Source organism: Triturus cristatus, chromosome 6 (assembly GCF_964204655.1).
Source record: "Triturus cristatus chromosome 6, aTriCri1.1, whole genome shotgun sequence".
NCBI classification, from domain to species: domain Eukaryota; kingdom Metazoa; phylum Chordata; class Amphibia; order Caudata; family Salamandridae; genus Triturus; species Triturus cristatus.
This window is the reverse complement of record NC_140589.1, coordinates 1,896,297,850-1,896,317,267: the sequence shown is the minus strand read 5'-3', so window position 1 is coordinate 1,896,317,267 and position 19,418 is coordinate 1,896,297,850. Positions and strand designations below refer to the sequence as shown.

Here is a 19,418-nt window from a genome sequence, read left to right as displayed (position 1 = left end):
CCCCAAGAAGGCTCGGACCTCGGTCTGGGTGACGGGGGGCTGCCAGGACTGGATGGCAGTAATTTTAAGTTGCAGCGGGGCCACCAGCCCGCTTCCCACCTGGTGCCCGAGGTAGGTCACGGACCCTTGACCAATTTGGCATTTGCCGGCCTTAATCGTGAGGCCGGCCCGCTGGAGGGCCTGCAGGACCTCTTGGAGGTGGAGGAGGTGGTCGGACCAGTGGCGGCTGTACACCGCGATATCGTCCAGGTAGGCAGCGCTGAACTCCTCGAGCCCCGCCAAGACCTGGTTCACTAGACGTTGAAAAGTAGCGGGGGCATTCTTCATGCCGAAGGGCATGACCTTGAAGTGGTAGTGGCCATCGGGGGTAGAGAAGGCAGACCGTTCCTGAGCCCGGGGTGTGAGACCGATCTGCCAGTAGCCCGCTGTTAGGTCGAAGATGCTGAGATAGCGGGCGGCCCCCAGCCGGTCGATCAATTCATCTGCTCGGGGGATAGGATGAGCGTCGGTCCGGGTGAAAGCGTTCAAGCCCCGGTAGTCGACGCAGAATCTCAGTTCAGGCGTGGTGCCGGGGGCAGCGGCTTTGGGGACCAGTACAACTGGGCTGGCCCAGGGGCTGTCCGAGGGCTCGATGACCCCGATCGTGAGCATTTTGGCCACTTCCTCTTGGATGCAGGCCCGTACCCGATCTGGCACGCGGTAGGCCCGGTGTCGGACAGGGGGACTGTCCCCGGTGTCCACGTCGTGCAAGCACCAAGGGGTGATCCCGGGGGTGAGGGAGAACAGTGTAGCGAACCGCAGTAGGAGGTCCCGGCAGCCCTGGCGTTGCTCTGGGGTGAGGGCATCGGAGAGCCGGACCCCGTCCACGGAACCGTCGTTCTCCTGAGTCTTCAGGAGATCCGGGAGGGGTTCGGAGTCTTCCTCCGCCCCACTGTCCGTAGCCATCAGGAGGCTGAGTTCTGAGCGCACAAAGTGTGGTTTGAGTCTGTTGGTGTGGAGGACCCGAAGGGGGTTCCGGGGGGTCCCCATGTCGATGAGGTAAGTGACGGGGCTTTTGCGCTCGACCACTTTGAAGGGCCCCGTCCACTTATCTTGCAAGGCACATGGTTCGGTGGGGGACATCACCCACACTTGTTGACCAGGTTCGAACTCGACGGAGGAGGCATTGTGATCGTACCATTTTTTCATGTCCTCCTGACTGGCCTCGAGGTTCGCTTTTGCCATCTCCCTGAAGCGTCGGGTCTGATTGCGGAGGGCCAGGAGGTACTTGAAGACGTCTGGAGGGATCTTTAGGGGGGCCATCTCCCAACCTTCTTTGACTAGGCTGAGGGGCCCTCGCACAGGGTGCCCGTACAGGAGTTCGAAAGGGCTAAAGCCGAGGGACTTCTGGGGAACTTCTCGATAGGCGAAGAGGAGGCACGGGAGTAGTACATCCCACTGGCGACGGAGGGGCTCTTCCAATCCCCCAATCATCCCCTTGAGGGTGCGGTTGAATCGCTCCACTAGTCCGTTCCCTTGGGGGTGATAGGGGGTCGTGAATCGGTAGGTGACCCCGCACTGTTGCCAGAGGGACTTCATATATTTCGAGATAAAGTTCGTGCCTCGGTCGCTGACGACTTCTCGGGGGAAGCCCACTCGGGAGAAGATCCCCATTAGGGCCCGGCCAACCACCGGGGCTGTTACAGTTCGTAGGGGCACCACCTCGGGGTAGCGGGTGGCGTGGTCCACCAGTACCAGGATGAACCTATGTCCTTGTGCCGTGCGGGGGTCCAGGGGCCCCACAATGTCTATTCCTACCCTCTCGAACGGGGTGGTGACCACTGGGAAGGGTTGCAGAGGGGCTTTCAGCTTACGGCCGCTCTTCCCACTGGCTTGGCACGTGGGGCAGGACCGGCAGTGGTTAAGGACGTCGTTCCGCATCTTCGGCCAGAAAAAGTGAGTCACTAGGCGACTGTAGGTTTTGTCCTGGCCCAGGTGTCCAGCCAGGGGGACATCGTGGGCCAGAGTTAGTAGGATGTCTCTGAAGCGGAGAGGCACCACCAGCACTCGACTGGCCCCTAGTTCTGCGATTCTTTGTTCGCTGTATAGCAGGTCGTTATCCCAATAGACCCAATGAGTTCCGGTGGAGTCCCCTGCGCTCTGGGCGCTGGCTTGCTGGCGGAGCCCCTCGAGCGAGGGGCAGGTCTTTTGCTCCTGGCGGAACTGCTCTTGGGTGGGCCCCCCTTCTTGACGCCACTGAGCCAGGCCGGGAAGGTCCTGGGGTTGCGCGACCCCCTCGGCCGTTGGTTCTGGGGGGTTGGTCTCGTCGTGGTCCTCTACTGGGGCGACCGGGGGCGGAGGTGCTGGCCATTCTGGATCTTCTGATCGGGGGACGGCACGGGCGGCCATGGACCGGGTGGTTACGCAGGCCCAGTCCGGGAGGCCCAGCATCCCCAGGTGCTCTCTTCTTTCGACGGTGGCCCACGGGGAACTCTCAAGGTCATTCCCCAGGAGGCAGTCCACGGGTGCATCATCCCGGACCGTCACCTTCAACAGGCCGGAGACCCCTCCCCATTCGAAGGGGACGCAGGCCATTTGACACAGACTCTCGGAATTGTCGGCTGAGCGGACGGGGCAGAGAATGTTCGGCAGGATCTGCTCGGGCTTCACCAGGTGACAGCGGACGGCCGTCACACTGGCGCCTGTGTCACGTAAGGCCTCGGCCCGACGTCCATTAATGGTCACCCATTGGCCATATTTCCGGGTGTTGGCGGGTAGGGGGGCCCGCAGAACCATGTCCTTTCCCCCTAGGCATGCTAGAACCATGGCGGCCGGTTCCCACTCTTGCTGGGCCGGCTCATATTCTTCCTGTTCCTCTGATAGTCGTTCTTCCCCCAGGGCGGCGGCCGCTACCTGGCGGGGCTTTGGTGTTTGGTTCTGCGGGCAGCTCGGGTCATAGGCGTAGTAGCCGACTCGCTGGCATCGGTGGCACGTGACGTTGGCTCGGAACCCCGGGCGCATCGGGGGGTTGCCCCGCCCGGCCGGGGGCGGGGTGCTGGCCACGGGTGTTGCCGGATGGTGTCTCTCCCTCGCCCCTGGCCTCCTCCTCCTCCCCAGGGACGGTGCTGGCCTTGGTTGTTTCGGTTTTGCTCGTGCGGTCCTCTCCGGCCCACTCGGGTGCTTTCCCATCGGTCAGCTTCGGCGGCGAGTTGCCGGGGGTCAGTCAATTTACTGTCGAGGAGGTGCTGCCTGAGATCGACGAAACAGTTGTTCGACAGGTGCTCCCATACCATAAGGTTAAAGAGTTGCTCGTAGGTCGTTACATGGCTCCCCTTGATCCAACCCTCGAAGGCTCGGCTGAAATAGTTGACGTACTCCACCCAAGTTGTACCCGGGATCCGGGTGCAGTCTCTGAACCTCTGGCGGTACATCTCGGGCGTGAGGCCGTAGCGGGTGAGGAGGGCAGCCTTCATGTGGTCGTAGGACGACATCTGGTGATCTGGGAGCTGCAATAGGGCATCGCGGCCTTCGTTGACGAACCTCCCCCATAGTCCGGCTCCCCAATCACTCCGGTCGATCCGGTGGGAGGTCATGGCGATCTCGTAGGCTTTGAACCACTGTTGTATGTCGTCCTCTCGGACATATTCTCAGACAACATCCTTGGGGATGTGGACTTTTCTCTCGGTTGCTCCCGGGGTGTGCGGTCGCTCAGGCACCCCCGGTTCTTTATTCTGTTTCCGGAGTTCTATTTCCGCCAGTTTGCGCTCGTGTTCGAGTGTTATTCTTTTTTCCTCGAGCTCTCTCTGTCTCTGTTTTTCTTCTCGCTCTTCTCGGAGCCGCAGATGTTCTAGATTTAGTCTCTGCTCGGCTAACTTTAGTTCACCGTCCATCTTGAGTCGTGCCATTTCCAACTCATGTAATCTGGTTCTTTCTCTTTCTTGGATCTCCTCCTGCGAGAGGCCCGTTCCCCGCTCCTCGGGAGCCGTGGCGTTCCCCTCTGGTGCGACACTGTTTTGGTCGGGGGATCCGGTGACCCCAGTTTCCGCCCACGACTCAAGGGCGCGCTTTAAATCGTCTTTGGTACTCAGGCCGGTGGTAGCAATGCCTAGTTCCATGCAGAATTGTTTAAGTTCGCGGTGGCTATATTCTTCCAACTTATCCATTTGGAACTTTTCAGTGGAACCGCTATCTTTGGCTGACATCGTGGTTTTGTCGTGGGGTGAGCTACTCTCTGTACGATTACGCGTTGATTCGGATCGCGCCGCTGGCCACCAATGTTAGACGGACCGGGAGGGTCGGCCGAGGACAAGGGGAGAGGTCTCCGGGGAGAGCCGTCTCCAGCGATCGTACAGATAAATAACTTCCCCCCCCACAGACAGACACCACACAAGGAGAAGATTTAGCGTTCTTTATAGGCAATTTCTTACGGTACGATGGAAGGTACAAGGAGGTCTGGACTCAGGGGTCCCCTCGATTCAAGTCTCTCAAGATGGGGAAAGGGGGTAGCGGGACAGTCTGGTTACCAGTCTGGTAGTTGAAGTGGTACGGTGGATAGCTCACAATCCTCGAGCTCGGTGTTCTAGCTGGGACGGGCCGCGGCAGCGCCAGCAGGTCCCGGTGGAGATGGTTGATACACGGTCCGCGGCAGCGCCAGCAGGTCCCGGAGAGATGGTCGATGCACGGTCCGCGGCAGCGCCAGCAGGTCCCGGTGAGGATGGTCGTTACAACGGGCCGCGGCAGCGCCAGCAGGTCCCGACGAGGATGGATGTTGCAGAAGGCCGCGGCAGCGCCAGCAGGCAGGACGATAGTTCACAAGATAGGGCTACGGCAGCGCCAGTAGTCCGTCAAGGCTGAGTTCTCTCGGTGTCTCTCGACTCCAGGATACAACTGCCGTCCTGCTCCGGAGCTGCCCTAGTTATAGGTCTGGCGCCCTTTGATGTCCGGACCCTCGCACTTGGAGGTCGGAGGGTCCGGGATGAAGGTGTCCAGACACCCAGCAGGGGGTGGAGCCAGCGCCTGGGGGAGCTGGAGGCGATCGGCACCTGGCGGGGGAGAGCCCTTGACGCTTCGTTCTCCCATTGACCTGCCAAGTGGTCCGCTCACCTCCTGGGTGGATGGTGGTGCCGGGATGCCGGGGCCGGCCAGGCCCAAGGTTAGGGTCGGGTGGAGGCCACGCAGCCTCGTGGCGCAGGGCCCAAGATGGCGGCTTGATCCGGCCGGGGGAGCCGGTGGTGGCTCGGTCCCGTGATACATGGAGGTCCGGGGGCAGGAGTTCCGTCGGGAGACGGAGTGCGGGTGATTCGTGTGGGTCACGCCTGGCGGGCCGGGGCTTAGGCCCTGTCATGCGGGGAGGGAGCAAGCCCTTCGTGTGGCCTGTCCAACATGCCCTGTGTGCATCAGGTCGCATCCTTGTCTGTGCGCTCTGCTGCGCCTTGCAGCCCCTGCCCTGTGTGCATCAGGCTGCATCCTTGTCTGGGCGCTCTGCAGCGCCTTGCAGCCCCTGCCCTGTGTGCATCAGGTTGCATCCTTGTCTGTGTGCTCTGCAGAGCCTTGCAGCCCCTGCCCTGTGTGCATCAGGCTGCATCCTTGTCTGTGCGCTCTGCAGCGCCTTGCAGCCCCTGCCCTGTGTGCATCAGGCTGCATCCTTGTCTGTGTGCTCTGCAGAGTCTTGCAGCCCCTTTGAAATGCAATCGGTCTCGCATTTGCGAGAGTTTGAGATATTGTATTATAAATGATAATGCCTTTTATTTGTGTTTTGAAAACCCGCAAGTGATACGTAAACACGTACTTTGTACTTATAGTCCTTGCTTACGAGAAGCAAAGCTGGCAGCAACTGCGCCTCTTTTACTGCCAGCCTGGATTCCCGTAAGCAAGCACTATAAGTACAAAGTGCCTGTTTACGCATCGCTTGCAGGTTTTCAAAACACATAAATAACAAGCATTGGCATAACCAATAGGTCTCGCTTTTGGGACCTTATATGTATTTAGTAACGCAACACAATATCCTTACATCAACTGCTGCATGGCTAAACACTTATAATTATAAGGTCCCAAAGGCGAGATCTATTGGCTATGCCAATGCTTGTTTTAATTAGTTTTAGCCACACTGCAAAGCGTCCACACATGCTTTAGAGCATGGCTTCAGAACATTGCCAAAACCAATAGCTTTCATAGGTGAGACCCTTTGGCTTGGACAATGCTTCTCTAGTTCAGAGGACTTCTAGAAGAGATTTGTGCACATAACTGCGTGAAATACCAAGTAGAATATGTTATTCCTGTTAACAACACTGAAGAAATAACTTGGTTTTGGATGTCAAAGTAAGGGTTGTGCGTTTCTGCAAAGATTTGTCAAGCCTGCTATATCACCAAAGCCACTGTGCTTAATATGAAATTTATTGTGGTGTGAGCCATGGGCTATGCTGACCGCACGAGCACACGGAAATAAGGTATTTCTCGCACAGAAAAATTGTAAATTAAATCACGAATCCTAATCAGATAAACAGCTTCCTTGACAACGCGCTCCCTGAATGAACAGTAGATGAAATAATAAGTTAAATGTTATTTCGATGGGTCTTATGTGCAGATAACAGACTGCTGGCACAACACTAACAAATACATGAACATTGAAGAAAGGCACAAATAACAGATTTGAAACACACGTGCTGACCAGACCCAGGGGCTTGAAATTGGAGTTATCTCCGGGAATGTCATTGGGGAGTGGGAAGGGTAGCATGTGTTTATTGCTGAGAGTGAAACATTAAATACTCTTTCACAGTTTGCCTCTAAACCCTGCAATATGCCTGCAGTTGGGGAAACTACATGCTTTTCACAGACCTGACCCCACTCGAATGGCTGGGGATCCCCATAGATAACCTGGCAGACAGGACTGGCTTGAAAGTGGTGCTCGTGCACTTCAAAACTCCTCTTTGAAGTTTTTGCCGCATCAAAGCCACATTTGGGTATAGATACTGGGTCTCAGACCCTCCCAAATCAGACACTTCTGGACCTACACCGAACCTCTGTCAGAACAACTGCGGCACTGTTCACAGGATTCAACTGGTCTGTTTTTCTGTGTTTGCTTTCCTGCTTGCTACCCTGCTGCTCTCTGATTCTCCTGGAACGAGAGCTGGACTCTGCCTTCCCTCCAAAGTGATCTCAAGGGCTTGTTAGCTTGCCTCCAGTTTCTTAAGTCTCAGGGACACAAAAGACTTCCTGCAGTTCTGCTGGACTCTGCCTTCTGTGAGTCCTAACCTTGCCTAAGGGGCCCCCTCCGAGTTCTGGGCCTCAGGACTTGGCTCTGTAGCTGAGAACCTGCAAAATCTGATGCAACGTCCTGCAAAGTTGCGCAACCCAGATGACAGCCCTCAGGACTGACGCCGGACAACACAGAGCCTCGCAAAGCCTCATTGCTCAGCCTCTTGGAACCGACGCTGGACAACCCAAAACCTCAGGATCCAAGGTACTGTGTCCAACGGGCCCAGGGGGTCCCTATAGCAGGCCCACGCTCCATCGTGATCTGCCTGAACTTTGGATTTGCACCGGTCCCTTAGAGCCTGCAGTAACCTTTTTAGTGCTACCTGTTTCTAAGCACTTTATTGCATTTATTTCTTCAACATTCAATATCTTGACTTTGACAGTTTTGGTCTCGTTTTTCTCAGATAAATATTCTCTATTTTCCAAGCAGTTGTGGTTTATTCACTGTGTTGTTGAATGAGCTATTGCAGAAACACTTTACACATTGCCTTCTAAGTTAAGACGGCCTGCTCCGTGCCAAGCTACAGGGGGCCGAGGGGGGGTGAGGACAGGATAATTTGGGATTGTTTTGTGACTTACCCCGACTAGGATTGTGGTCCCTACTTGGACAGGCTGCATACCTCGGCCAACTAGAGACCCGATTTCTAACATCCTGCCATGTGGTTGAACAGACAAGCTAATGCCAGAACACAAAGACAAAATATACTTGATAAAAAAAGGAGTTAAACAACCAAACATCACATTACATCAAATCCACTGTAGGATAACATCACATTCAACACCTCATTATGAAAGCTACTAATATCCACTTCACAAGGATGAAAGGCTGAGACAGCCCTGCTGGGGTCTAAGGCTGAGGGCCTGATCATGAGTGGGTCCAATCGTTATAGCAAAGATAAAGATGGAACATACAAAAGGGGTGGGAGGTGGAGGGAACGGGAGAAACAGAAAGCTGTGCAAGTGAAGGGGACAGGGAGGAGCGAGGAAGTCAGAGGGGAAAGAGGGTGGCAGAGGGGAGAGAGGTGGGAAGAGAGGCAGGGACAGGGAAGAGAGGCGGGGAGAGGGGAGAGAGGCGGGGAGAGGGGAGAGAGGCCGAGAGAGGAGAGAGGGGGGAGAGAGTCAGGGAGATGGGAGAGGGAAGAGAGGCAGGGAGAGGCGGGGAGAGAGACAGGGAGAGGGGAGGGAGGCAGAGGGGAGAGAGGGGGCAGAGGGAGAGAGGGAGGAAGAGAAGGAGGCAGGCAAAGGGGAGAGAGGGTGGCAAAAAGGAGAGAGGTGGGGAGAAAGAGGAAGCTGTTGGAGTAAGGCAGAGGAGAGAGAGGGAAGGGACCGCAGAGAAGCTGTCACATTTATAGCAATACAGCCCACTTTCACCGGTCCCCCACCTGAGATCATTCGGCAGTGGCCGTGGGAAAAGATAAAAATCCCTGTGTTTATTAATTTGTTTTATCCAGCGTGAACTTGTAGTGCCTTACTTGAGTGGCTGTTGAGGACAGGGGCACCCTGGGAGATCCCGAGTAGCCCTTGGAGTGAGTGCTGATTCCTCCCTGGAGTGAGCACCGATCCTGAGTCTAAGGTAGTGATCAAGGTACCTTGACTGACTGACTTTGACGATCAGCAGTTCTATGAGGCCTCATGACAACTGAGGAGGTTTGAGTCTACAATGCCTGACTTTACAAAGGAGCCATACCGCGCATTATGGCAATTAACCTCTCTCAACTACTGGAATTTGTGCCCTCTTCTTCCTCTTACACCGCTCTATCTTCAGTCCTATCTTGTTGAATCAGTCCTGTTCTGAAGTAACAATCTGTTCCTAATCGCATCACTTCCCTGACCGCACATTAGTTCGGGTTTCTTCACCAACTTCTGGAATATGTGCCCCCTTCTTCTCCTTATACTTCCCCTCACCACCGCTACCGTAGTGACACCCTTCTCATATCCCCACCACCCTCCTCCTCCTCATTTTCCCAACATGGCCACCACTCGAGTTAAGTCTGGAATTAATGCTACAAAATAATGTATCCTCCTAACCTGACAAAAGCTTCAGCAAAACGATTCAAGCATAACACCATTGAATGTTTCCCTGATTCCCTTTTTGTTGATCAATTCTACAATGGTTGTTATGGGAGGCTCAAAAACGATTTAATTTTTTTCCACCCACGACATCCCCCCCTGGTCCACCAGCTTATATAATTCTCTTAACGTCACCTCCTCCTCTTCTATCCCTCATAGGAAGCAGCTAAAAATGTCGCCCTCTGCGTGTTTTAACGGCTCCTTCACTATCTCACTCTATAACAACGGTACTGTCTTGATCCAAGCTAAAGACACCTGTCTCTCTCTCTCTCTTTGACCACCTCTTCTCTTCCCTACTCCCCTCCCCTGCGACCAGGTTCTCCCTTGAATCTTCATCTAGCTCCACTAATTACTCCCTTTCTCCTCCCCTGACCCCCCTACTCTCCAATAGGCTGCACCCTCGGGAGGCACAGGTCGACCCTCTTCCCTCCCCCTCCCCTGTGCCCTCCCCTCCCATTCTTCCCCCCTCACAGTATGCCCCCCCTCATCACATCAGCCTTACCTCTAGCTAACACACTCCTCGTCCAATCTGCACCGTCCGGGGACTCCAATTTGATCTCCTCCCCCATCCCTATCTGCCACCCCCCTAATTAGTCCACCTCTCCTCCAACCTACTCCCCTAGTTAACTTTCCTTACGTTCCCCCTATTCCCTCCTCTTCTCCTCTTTTCTACCCCCTCCTCCTGTCGCCGTGTATCCTGAATTCTTCACAAACCCCTTGCATCTCTCTTCTTTCCCCCACTCCTCCAGTAATGCTGTGCTACTCCCTATCCCCCCTTGGTAACCCTTTCCCTTTCCCTCCCTCGGACCTAGCAGAACCACTTTCTTTCTTCAACTTCCCTATCTCCCAACCCCCCTCACTCTGCCAGGTGCCCGTTCCCTCACATCCACCTCACCTAGCTTACAGGACCTCTCCAACCCTCTACCCTCTCTTCCTCCCAAACCTCCTCCCTTTCTATGACTCCACACATTGTAAATGTCCTCCCTTTCCGCCCCACCGCCTCGCTCCTCACCTATCTCCCCCTAATTATGTCCTCAATTCCTATCCTTCTTGCAACTTTTACAACAGACAACTCTCCTTTCATCTCTGCTGCACCAACGCCCGCTCTCAACCATCACCTTTCCCCACCCCTGAACCCTGTACCCCAACTCCCCTCCCGTTCCCCCACCTCTCCCTGCCCTCCACCATCAATTGCACCGCCTCCTGTTTCCATCGAGCCACCCAACATGCAGTGCTCTGCCCTACTCTCTCTGGAAAATAAGCTAGGATCTCTCATCACCGCCATCTCCCAGCTTGAAGCTACCATTTCACTCTTAAGATCCAAGATTTCCACCTTTCCGTACACCGCAATTCCTTTGGAAAACACTCACCTTCCCACGAGATACACCTCGCCCCCACACCCCAAAATAGACAATCATCGCCTGTCGTCTGCAAACATCGCAAACTCACACAAGCCCTCGAACGCCACCCTTCTTCCACTTTCCTCTCCAAGTAACCCTACTATCTACACTATTCCGGCCATCTCCTCTGTCAGAACCAATCATCCACCTAAATCCTCCCGGGCACCCTCGTATAGGTACAATATCCCTATCACCCCTCATAGCCCAAGTGCCCCCGTCACCAAAACAGTCTCGACAGAGTTGCGCTGTCTGCTCCACAACTGCAGATCTGCAATAAAACACAAACCTGAAATCTCCGATACCATCATCCTTCACAATATTGACATGCTCTTCCTCAGAGAGACCTGGTTCAACGATACCTCTCACTCTATGTTTGATCTCCTATTACCCACAGGCTACTCTATCTTTAGAAATGAAAGAATAGACAAAGTTGGGGGAGGTGTTGCAGTCATCTTTAGAAACTCCCTTCAACTTAAGGCTTTTCCTAACAGCTCCTTCCGTACTTTTGAATGCCTATCTCTTGAGCTTCAATTGCACCACGGCTCACCCCTCAGATTCCATGCCATCTACCACCTGCCTGGTAGCGGCCTTTTGTTTTTGGAGGAACTCATTGATTTCATCAGCGACCAATACTCACAGTCAGATCTTCCTGGGTGATTACAATCTCCACTGGGGCTCGCTGGAAGACTCTTCTGCGAATAGGATGGCCACCTTCATCTGTGCAAACGATCTTATCCAACACTGCACAGAAACAAGACACTCTAAGGGCTCAATCCTGGACCTTGTTATTTCTAAAGCAGGCATGCTTACTATCGCTATCCCTATTCATGTACACTGGTCTGACCACCTCCTCATCCCATTCTCTCTTCACCTATCACAAGCTATAACTCTCGGCCAACCTAAGAGGACTACTTCCTGGTTCCGTAACACTAAACATATTGACCTCAGTACACTGTGATTCGGCTTTGCTATCATTTCCATGCTAGACCCGAACCTGAATGTTAACAAACTCACCTCCCAATGCCTCTCAGTCCATGCAGTCAAAATCAATAACGCCGCTCCTCTTCAAAGCAAAAGGAAAAGGCCTACTCCCGCAGCACCTTGGTTCAACAAATCCCTTTATGAAGAAAGGAAATACCTAAGAATCCTGGAGAAACAATGGAGACAAGCGCCCTCCACCGATAATTTGGCCACGCATCGTTCAGCAAGATCCAAGTACCACAAGCACATCGTCCTTGAAAAAGCATCGCACTTCAGAACCCTACTCAACTCAGCCAAAAATAGACCCAAAAAACTATTCGACCTCATCAAGAATCCAAACTGCTCTCCCCCAACCTCCAAGTTGGAGGATTCTACAAAGAAAGCAGCGGAATTCGCTATATTCTTTGACGAAAAAGTGAAATCACTTGTGGATCAAGTCATTCATCCTACCCCTCCAGAGGAGCACAAATCCTTAGCCATTTGGCAGAACTTTGACTTTATCTCTGAAGATGCCCTCCTCAAATGCATCCTCGAAACAAAGCCCTCCAACTATTCTCTTGACCCCATCCCTAGTGCCATTGCCATCGACTTCTACACCCATTCTCTTTCCTATTGGACCACTCTGGTCAACCTCCCCCTCTGTCAAGGCTCCCTTTCTGTTTCCTTCAAAAACGACCTCAACAACTTCCGCCCCATCACTAACCTACCTTTTCTTTCGAAAATCACAGAAAGATGTGTAGCGAAACAACTCTCCCATCATATCAAGGACAATGATCTTCTTGACAATTTCCAGTCTGGCTTCATTCAAAACTGCAGCACTGAAACAGCCCTGCTGCAAGTGATCGATGACGGGCTGCGGATACTCGATTCAGGGGAGTCTTGCCTTCTAATCCTCTATCATCTTTATGCGGACGACACTCAAATCTACCTTAAGGTGTCCTCCACACACGATCTCTCCATCCTAAACTCTACTCTCTACTCAATTCAAAACTGGATGTTAACTCATCAACTCATTCTGAATCCCTCCAAAACTGAATTCCTCCTCCTCTCATCCTCACTCTCTCCTCCTCCGGTTCAATCATGGATGGATCAGCTGAATCCACTTAACAATAAACCCATCATTGTCAACAGCGCAAAATCCCTTGGCGTCATACTCGACAAAAGACTCAATCTACTCTCCCACATCAATTCCATTGCAAAGTCTGCTCGATACCAACTGCGCCTTCTTTGGGGGTTTTAACGCTTCTTCCCGGAGCAAGACCTTAAAATCCTGGTCCAATCGCTGGTTCTCTCTAGATTGGTCTACTGCAATTCTCTTCTTATTGGTCTCCCCAAATCCCACCTGTTCCCCCTTAAATCTGTTCTCCATTCAGCAGCTCGTCTCATATATAGGGCCAAGAGAAGCGACCACATCACACCCATTTTATCTTCCCTCCATTGGCTTCCCATCGAGGCAAGATCTATCTACAAGATTGCTTGTATCACCCACAGATCCTTGCACACTTCCTCCGATCGATACCTGGCGAATACACTGAAAGTCTCTGGAGGCTCCAGACCATCACATAATGCGGAAAATGTATTGCTTGAACCTCCCACTTTCAAAAAGGAAAGATGATGGCCCAATCCTTTTCAGGCAACACGGTGAGAATCTGGAACTCACTTCCGCCTCAGCTCCGGACCACCACCTCTTCCCAGGCCTTCAAAACTGACCTCAAAGCTCTCCTCCAAATCTAATTCACGCCCTCTCTGTTCCCTCAAGGAAGTTCTTCCATTATAGGAAATTCTGTCCTATATGCATATAGAAGTGCCTTCCCAGTGTGTTCTCGTGTTTTGAGTGGGTGCCACTTATTGCAGTATCATACCTCTACTTGTATGCTTATGTAACATGCACAACTGTCACTTTTTCCTCATGTAACCTTACTGTTCCTATTGTGAACCGTTCTGACACCTTTTGGTAAAGTCCGCGCTGTATAAAAAAGCATAAATAAACTCGGTCCGAAGGTATCTGAGCGCTTTTCATGAGCGCCAGTTACTGACCTGCCAACCGGAGCCAAAATGTCACTGTGTGAGGAGGAGGCGGGGCCCGAGGAGGGGGCGGGGCCTCGTGCCGAGAACTACCTGAGACACTTTTGCCCCCATCCCCACCCTCAAGCCCCCTCCAAATAACAAAAACAAAATTTTTTAAAAAGCCTACCGAGGCTGGTGCTAATGTCCTGCCGTTTTTTAACAGCCTTGAATGGACGTCAGCAGCTCTAACTCTCGTAGAACGAAGTGAAATCCACACAGTCTCTGCAGTGCTTTACAGCTCATTCTCACTGCCACCGTGTGATATCAGCTTCTCACCGGGTGTGATGATGGAAGCTGTCATTGTGTGACGCACGGTGGCACCTGTAAAATTGCTAAATCTCTACAACACCGTGTGCGTTGTCAGGCCTTGAGTTATATTACTCAGGGATACATTCACATTTATTTTCAGGCGCTGGGAGGGTAAGTAATTGGCACAGAATCACAGGAGATTGAACAGACGCCGAGACTCGAACCTGGACTCCCAAAGTCGGCAGGTCAGGCCCTTACGCCACAATTACATCGCAAACAGAGAAGGAGGAAACAAACCCCCTTCACTCAGCGACTACCCCGGCTCCGGCCTCCAACCCTCCCACACTTGCAACTCACCTGCAACAGATCACACGGCGCGCTCACACAGCAATTGGGGATGGAAATAACTCGCTTGTCTGTGTCTGGCATTCAGAGGTTATGTGGTCCCACTCCTACCCTTCCACAGTGACGTCAGAAGCGCATCATCGAGAGGGGTGGTCACAAGGGTGCGCCCCAGTACCCCATCCAATCACCCCACCGAATCGATGATGAGAGATTGCAAAACAGAGGGATAAGGGGCGGGGCCTACAAGAAAAGGTTTTGTCTGTATTAAGCTATTCAGGAACAAGCGTTTAGATCATTATGGATACATTCTTTTTTGCATTTTTTATATAGCGCGAACTCGACCCGAAGGTATTGGAGCGCTGTACATAGCACCGTATTTACATTACACATTCAGTCATGGGGAAATCAGGGGCCAGATGTATCAAAGGGGTTTACCCATTCTGTGTCTATGGGGAAATGTGTTCATACATATGGCCCTAAGTGATTTACCCAGAATCAGAGGATGTGGACGCGACTTCGAGGCTTGAACCCTGGTTTCCTGCACCAAAGTCGGCCCCCAGCCTCCCTCACACACTCTGATTGACAGGCGTGCGTGAGCCCGGGTCATTTCTAAAAGAGAAACAGAGATATGTTCGGCGGCTGCTCGGGGGGAACAGAGACAAGAAAAGCTGAAAACAGACCCCAGAGAGCGCTTCCGATGCGGATATTTTACCCTCTCACAGCTGCAGCTCTGCCACGGACAGTCCAATGCTCCTGGCTGTGAGACGAGGATACAAACAAGCATTGGCGCTGTGATTACAGACACTGTAAAGACCGGGCACGAGCACTGGGGACTGTGCTGGTAATTCAGAGCCGAGGCAACGAGTCTGATCTGATCTCAGATGTTTATTCCCCGGATCTCCTGCTGGATTACAACACACAGGGAGCTCAGTTACAGGGATTACTGCCTGGCACTCTGCTGGATTACAACACACAGGGAGCTCCGTTACAGGGATTACTGCCTGGCACTCTGCTGGATTACAACACACAGGGAGCTCCGTTACAGGGATTACTGCCCGGCACTCTGCTGGATTACAACACACAGGGAGCTCCATTACAGGGATTACTGCCTGGCACTCTGCTGGATTACAACACACAGGGAGCTCCGTTACACGGATTACTGCCTGGCAGTCTGCTGGATTACAACACACAGGGAGCTCAGTTACAGGGATTACTGCCTGGCACTCTGCTGGATTACAACACACAGGGAGCTCCGTTACACGGATTACTGCCTGGCACTCTGCTGGATTACAACACACAGGGAGCTCAGTTACAGGGATTACTGCCTGGCACTCTGCTGGATTACAACACACAGGGAGCTCCGTTACAGGGCTCACTGCCTGGCACTCTGCTGGATTACAACACACAGGGAGCTCCGTTACAGGGATTACTACATGGCACTCTGCTGGATTACAACACACAGGGAGCTCCGTTACAGGGATTACTGCCTGGCACTCTGCTGGATTACAACACACAGGGAGCTCCGTTACAGGGATTACTGCCTGGCACTCTGCTGGATTACAACACACGGGGAGCTCCGTTACAGGGATTACTGCCTGGCACTCCAAGGGACCAAAAGAATCAAGTTACTTCCAGTTACAATCTGGAAATATGGAACTTCAGCATTAAAAACACATTTAAACTGCAGCTGGTGTCCTCAGGGGGTGGGTCACCCACAATGAATGCAGAGTCTGAACAAGTGAGGGGTTCTGTGTCTTCCAGCAACTGACATATACGTCAGACACCTGAAAGGCTTGCCATAGGCTCTGATATACTTACATATCTATCTCAGACAAGTGTAGCGCTTTCCATAGGGCTCTGATATAACCTGCGGTGCTGTCCATAGGCTCTGATATAACCTGCGGTGCGGTCCATAGGATCTGATATAACCTGCGGTGCTGTCCATAGGCTCTGATATACTTACATATCTACGTCAGAAACTCATGGTGCTTTCTTTAGGCAGTGGTGTAGCCAGCCCTATGGCTGCCCGTGGCGGTCCCTGATTTTGCCTCCCCTTGTGGCCGGAGTGAAGAGCAGAGGGGTGCTGGTGAGATCTATGATCTGTTTGCCGCTCCGTGGCCGATTGAAGCGAAGGGGGGATTCTGATATGCTGAGGAGAGGGTACGTCAGATATCTACGTCAGACACCTGAAATTCTTTCCATAGTACTCTGATATAGTTACATAGCTACATCAGACACCCCCAGTGCTGTCCTTAGGGTTCCGCTATACCTAAATATCTACGTCAGACACCTGCAGTGCTGTCCTTAGGGTTCAGATATACTTCTCAGTGGCTATTAGTTACAAGACCTTCTTCACATTTCTGGTCCAAAACATATTTCAAAATCATCCTTTAAGTCAGACTCGCCTACTTCTTATTGCAAGTCTTTAAATCTTCTGCTGTGGGAAAATGTCATTTTTTTCTTTTGAGGGTTGTTAAATTCATGGCCCTTGGACCAATCATAGCTGGATGCGACTGCACATATGTTTCCATTATTCTTAAAGGTGGGAGCAGATATTGGCTGATCGAATCGTGCAGTTTTGTTCTTGCATCTGTACCCCAAAAGCCGAATCTTCCACCAGAAGCAGCTGTTGCTGGTGTGCCATGGACAGGGTGAAATCCCATCAACGCATAGATGTCTTGAGCTGGGGCTGCATTAGCTCCATTCAAACGATGGCATTTAAAAGTGAAGTTATTATTTGTAGGATTTGAAGGGTTGATGTACTGGATCCTTCAATACTTCACAAAGCAAATCTGGGCTTTTATTGTTTTTCTCTTTAAATATAGCTGGTGTTTGAGAGGAGAATCTGTCCTCCTGAATTCTGAGTGTTTGTAAACTAAAATACCTGTATCTGCTGTGGTGACAGCAGCCATGGGGTAAACCACATCTGCAGCCATGGGGTAAACCACATCAGCAGCCATGGGGTAAACCACATCAGCAGCCATGGGATAAACCACATCAGCAGCCATGGGGTAAACCACATCCGCAGCCATGGGGTAAACCACATCAGCAGCCATGGGGTAAACCACATAAACAGCCATGGGGTAAACCACATCAGCAACCATGGGGTAAACCACATCAGCAGCCATGGGGTAAACCACATCAGCAGCCATGGGGTAAACCACATCAGCAGCCATGGGGTACAACACATCAGCAGCCATGGGGTACAACACATCAGCAGCCATGGGGTAAACCACATCAGCAGCCATGGGGTAAACCACATCAGCAACCATGGGGAAAAACACATCAGCAGCCATGGGGTAAACCACATCCGCAGCCATAGGGTAAACCACACCAGCAGCCATAGGGTAAACCACACCAGCAGCCATGGGGTAAACCACATCAGCAACCATGGGGTAAAACACATCAGCTGCCATGGGGTAAACCACATCAGCAGCCATGGGGTAAACCTCATCAACAGCCATGGGGTAAACCACATCAGCAGCCATGTTGTAAACCACATCAACAGCCATGGGGTAAACCACATCCGCAGCCATGGGGTAAACCACATCAGCAGCCTTGGGGTAAACCACATCAGCAGCCATGGGGTAAACCACATCAACAGCCATGGGGTAAAGCACATCAGCAGCCATGTGGTAAACCACATCAACAGCCATGGGGTAAACCACATCAACAGCCATGCGGTAAACCACATCCGCAGCCATGGGGTAACCACATCTGGAGCCATGGAGTAACCACATCTGGAGCCGTGAGGTAAACCACATCAGCAGCCATGGAGTAACCACATCTGGAGCCATGGGGTAACCACATCTGGAACCATGGGGTAAACTGCATTAGCAGCTATGGGGTAAATCTCATCAACAGCCATGGGGTAACCACATTTGCAGCCCTGGGGTAAACCTAATCCTCAGGAAAGGGGTTACCCACATCACCAGCCATGGGCAAACCACATCAGCAGTCATAGGGTAAACCACATCAGCAGCCACGGGGTGAACCATATCAGCAGCCATGGGGTACACCCCATCTGGAGCCATGAGGTAACCACATCTGGAGCCATGGGGTAACCACATCTGGAGCCATGGGGTAAACTGCATTAGCAGTCATGGGGTAAACCACATCAGCAGCCATGGGGTAAACCACATCAGCAGCCATGGGGTAACCACATCTGGAGCCATGGGGTAAACTGCATTCGCAGCCATGGGGTAAACTGCTTCAGCAGCCATGGGGTAAAAATCATCAGCATCCATGGGGTAACCACATTCGCAGCCCTGGGGTAAACCAAATCCTCAGCAAAGGGGTTACCCACATCACCAGCCATGGGTTAACCACATCAGCAGTCATAGGGTAAACCACATCAGCAGCCACGGGGTAAACCATATCAGCAGCCATGGGGTACACCACATCATCAGTCACAGGGTAAACCACATCAGCAGCCATGGGGGAAACCACATCAGCGTCCAGGGGGTAAACACATCACCAGCCATGGGTTAACCACTTCAACAACCCCGGGGTAAACCATATCAGCAGCCATGGGGTAAACCACTTCAGTAGCCATAGGGTTACCACATCAGCAGTCATGGGGTAAACCACATCAGCAGCCATGGGGTAAACCACTTCAGTAGCCACAGGGGAAACCACATCAGCAGCCACGGGCTTACCACATCAGCAGTCATGGGGTAAACCACATCAACAGCCATGGGGTAAACCACATCAGCAGCCATGGGGTTACCATATCAGCAGCCATGGGGTAAACTGCATCAGCAGCCATGGGGTAAACCAAATCAGCAGCCAAGGGGTAAATCGCATCAGCAGCCATGGGGTAAACCACACAAGCAGCCATAGGGTAAACCACATCAGCAGCCATGGGGTAAACCACATCAGCAACCATGGGGTAAAACACATCAGCTTCCATGGGGTAAACCACATCAGCAGCCATGGGGTAAACCACATCAACAGCCATGGGGTAAACCACATCAGCAGCCATGTGGTAAACCACATCAACAGCCATGGGGTAAACCACATCAACAGCCATGGGGTAAACCACATCCGCAGCCATGGGGTAAACCACATCAG

The 19,418-nt window shown here is 52.5% G+C and overlaps 1 protein-coding gene across 1 annotated transcript in view; it reads right to left on the bottom strand.

Moving 5' to 3' along the window:
- Positions 1-14,466, bottom strand: part of LOC146822346 (uncharacterized) — an 88,157-nt gene extending 73,691 nt beyond the window's left edge. Inside the window, exon 1 of the mRNA XM_085613433.1 lies at positions 14,358-14,466. The gene's annotated coding sequence lies outside the window, so the exon portion shown is untranslated. The remainder of the gene's footprint in view (positions 1-14,357) is intronic.
- Between the last annotated feature and the right edge of the window lie 4,952 nt (positions 14,467-19,418).